The 4,041-nt window shown below is 35.5% G+C and overlaps 1 pseudogene; it reads right to left on the bottom strand.

The window, feature by feature from the left end:
* Window positions 1-502: 502 nt before the first annotated feature.
* On the bottom strand, window positions 503-3,632 carry LOC149534117 (protein CTR9 homolog pseudogene; annotated as a pseudogene).
* Between the last annotated feature and the right edge of the window lie 409 nt (window positions 3,633-4,041).

The raw sequence follows: 4,041 nt of genomic DNA, 5'->3' as shown, positions 1-4,041 counted from the left end.
TAAATAGAAAAAATGTAAAGATTCCCTACAAATGATTCGTTTGAGGCTTTTTGAATAGATCTCATTTAATTACGTCAAACAGATTTGGAGGGGACAAAGCATATTTGACTGACTAAACTTTGAGGTATCTTATCCATCATCATCATATGCATCATCCTATCTTGGAATCTGTTAGGTTAAACCTTAAGAAAATAGATAATCTATTTTCAATTGTGTGTTCTTCTAATCTAGAATCTGATAGGAAGATAAAGCATAGACATTGAAGAACACAGAAAATGTTCTAGAATAAGGACAAGAATAGGTTGCCCATATAAAACAATAAATGGAAAAAAAGAAAAGATTCCATACAGATGATTCAATTGATGTTTTTGACTTGGAACAATGTCAAACAGATTTGGAAGGGACAAGGCATATTTGATTGACTAAATGTTTAGGTAGCTTATCCATCATCACTCTGTGCATCATCTTCTCTTGGAATTTGTTTAGTTAATCCTCAGGAAGCCTAGACATCATCATCAAAGGTATTGTCTTCTATCGGACTCTATTTTTGTAAGGGTTCTTCATCTTCAGAATCAGTGTATGCATGTCTCCTTCATGATTTTGCTGAAACTGGAGAATTTGTCTCGCCATCATCAGAGTCTTCTAGACCTGCAGCTGCAAGAAGATCTTGGGCATTTTTTGTATCAGCTTCTGCCTTATCACTCATATAATTTGCCTCATTTTCCATGGAAATATCAGGTTCCTCCATATTAGAATCATAATCCTTGTGATCCTTATCCTTCTTCATTTTCTTCTTTTCCTTCTTTCTTTTCTTTTCAGACTGACCAGCCTCATCATCATCATCATCCCTATCCTTATTCTTACTCTTCCATAATTCTTTCACATGTTCAAATTTCTCCTCTTGTTGCATCACCTACCGCAATTCTTCTTCTTGCTTTCTCCTTTCCATCATAATCCTTTGTTCTTCCTCAACTTTTCGTTTTGCCTCATCAGCCAGGACAAGTTGGTGTGCTACTTCTAGCTTTTGACGGCTTTGCTGTTCTTCGCATTCTGCTGCTTCTTTGTGAACTTTGGCAACATCAAGCAAGTGTTTATAGTAGTACACATGCAACTCTATCTTCTTCTCATCAAAGCCATGTGTATGAGGGCTTGGCACTACTGACAGTTGTCTAAACACACAGAGCGCATTCTTTAATTCAGACACTACTTGACGAATCTCATCAACAGTACGTTTTTGCTTTTGAAGTGTTGAAGTTGAAAACTTCTGCATGGCCACACCAGCATCAAAGCGTAACATGTAATTTGAGGGTGCCAAATGTACTACTCTTAATAATGCTCTTTTACAATCTTGCCACTGTTCTGCTTCATAATGTGATCGAGCTAAATATAATAAAATTTGGGTGTCAGTACCAAAATAGAATTTCCTCAAACAATTTTTATACATTTTCATTGCAAGCTCAAATTGTCCTTGTGCAAAGTAAACATGTGCTAGATTTACCCACACATCAGGCATCTGAACAAAGATGTTTCCTACTGCAGCTTCTTGAACCTATGTGAAAATTTCCTTTGTAATATCAAAATGACCCCTTTCGGCTAGCACAATGCCTGCCCCATTTGCAACATAGACATTTCTAGGTCTCTGAGCCAACACTTTACAATACAGTTCCCTAGCCTTATCAAGATGTATTCCCTCCGCATCTGGATCCTTCTTCTCATTGCGTGAAGTTGCAAAATAATTCCAATTTCCAAGAGAATTAATGTCAACATAAGCATCCTTACCATCTGATACATTTTGTGCAGCTTTAATTGTTTCTTTTGCTTTAAGCCAGTCATCTATTTTCAGTTCCAAGTTGCCAAGCATGGTAATCGCATTTACTAAGGTTTTATCCACCTTAAGTGCCTCCCCAATCAATTCTAGGCTTAGTTGGATCTCATTTCGAGCTTGGGCCATGGCTGCAAGTCATAGATATGCATCCACATAATCAAGAAACTTGAACAATATTAGCATGTACAAAAGATTTTCTTTTTCAGTGTCATGTAGCTGTTCAAATAGCCTGACAAGATTAAATAGTATGGTCTAATGATTTGAGAGAAAGAGTTGAGAGACAGATGGAGAGAGAGATAATACAAGTGATAGAAAGACTCCTAGATAATATTCTTGAGGACAATGTGTATTATAGTCCTTACCATGTTTTCCTTTGATCTACCAAAAGGATGGTGGTGTCTTGCAAATGGCATGGCTCTTTCTACCACTTGTATTATCTCTCTCTCCATCTGTCTATCCATTCTTTCTCTCAGATCATCTGACCAACATTCCCAAATCAAATCTTGACCCTATTTAGTGGATTCACAACATAAACTTCAAATGCTTCTCGTATCAAATATGTAGATTTCACAATAGCTAAGAAACATAATTGTAGGCATCATGGTCACATTTTTTTGGAAACGTAATTGGGTTGTATACCCAAGCAATGCAAAGCAACTTCCACACCTTCGATTCCAAGTCTAATTCATCTGTAAGAATGATCGCTTGCCAACAGTTGCTGAGTACATCTATAGCTCATGAATGCAAGGTCCTCCAACAAATGTATTCAACAACTGTTGGCAAGCGATCATTCCTAGCTCATGAATACAAGGTGTAGGTCATGAATACAAGGTCCTCCCACAAATCTATTTAATAGATATTGGAAAGCAATCATTCCTAGCTGCTTTTTTTTTATAAGGTTTGTCTCAATCCCAATAGGTTGTAGTTTCATTTTCTAGATGCACTTCGTCGCTTGGGTATACAACTAAATTACATTGATTCCAAAAAAATGTGACCATGATGCTTACAATTATATTTCTTAGTTGTTGTGTCCTAAGATCTCTTATGACCCTTTACGACCATTTACGATCCCTAAGAATAAATCTTAGAGCTCTTAAAATGTCGTAAAGGGTCATAAGAGACTCCTAGGAGGGGCCATGATGAGCTTCCACCTTCACGTGGTTGGCCCTGTTAAGTAGAGAATGCTATAGTTTTCACAAAACAAAGAGAAGCTCAATAATTTAAGGTCTTAGTCCATAGACAAATTAAATTAGACTTATTATCCAAAACACATAAAAAACATGCACATAAACATGGTAGGCACTAAATAGAGATAGTTGGAAGAGAATTAAAAAAAAGATTAAGGATTATGTTATTTTAAGAAATATTTAAATAACAATTATAAATTGAGTTAAATCAATAAGTATTCATTTCTACCTTTTCCAATATAAATATAAATATTTAATTTAAAAAAATAAATTGTTGACTCTAAACCAACAAAAGAGTAAGTTTGAAGAACAATATTAGTTTTACAAATTTTAAAAGCGATACTAATTAAGTAACACTAGAATAAGTAACATATGTACAAGATGTCATAACCAAAATTTGTATAAGTAACATTTATTTGCATAGATGACATTTTCATAACCTCATCGACCGTACATTTTTGCTTTTGAAGTGTTGAAGTTGAAAACTTCTGAATGGCAACACCAACATCAAAGTGTAACATGTAATTTGAGGGTGCCAAATAGTAGTAGCGGCCAGCAATTTCATAATCACCTTTGCTATGATAAGATCGTGCAAGATTATAATATGAATGAGATTTCATGAGAGGGTGGTTTGTTGAAACAAGAGCTATCTCAGTCAACTATTCATTTGGATCTCCACATTGCTAATCACTTGGATCAATGCTTTTCTCTTTCTTCACAAAATAGGATTGGTCCCAGAGTTTAGCAAGTCAAGAAAGTGAACCATTTAGGTTATTGTCTCCCCTCCCAAATGATTTCCTCAAAATCAATATAGATGGGTTTTGAAGGAGTAATCCATGTCCAACAGGAATGGGTGGTACTAGTAGTGGAACTTTAAGCCCTGTTTAGTTTTTCTTTTCTACTTCCTTAAGTACTCATTCTAAAAATTAGATGGAAGCTTGGGATATTCTCTATACTCTTGAGAAAGCCTGTGTATCAGTCTGGAAAATGATTTTTGCAAGATGGACTATGATTCTTGTCACCCTTCTG

The sequence above is a fragment of the Cupressus sempervirens genome, chromosome 10 (assembly GCF_028749045.1).
Source record: "Cupressus sempervirens isolate cs-2001-9-10 chromosome 10, ASM2874904v1, whole genome shotgun sequence".
Classification (NCBI taxonomy): Eukaryota; Viridiplantae; Streptophyta; class Pinopsida; order Cupressales; family Cupressaceae; genus Cupressus; species Cupressus sempervirens.
The sequence above is the reverse complement of the archived record's forward strand: the minus strand, read 5'-3'. Positions and strand labels throughout refer to the sequence as shown.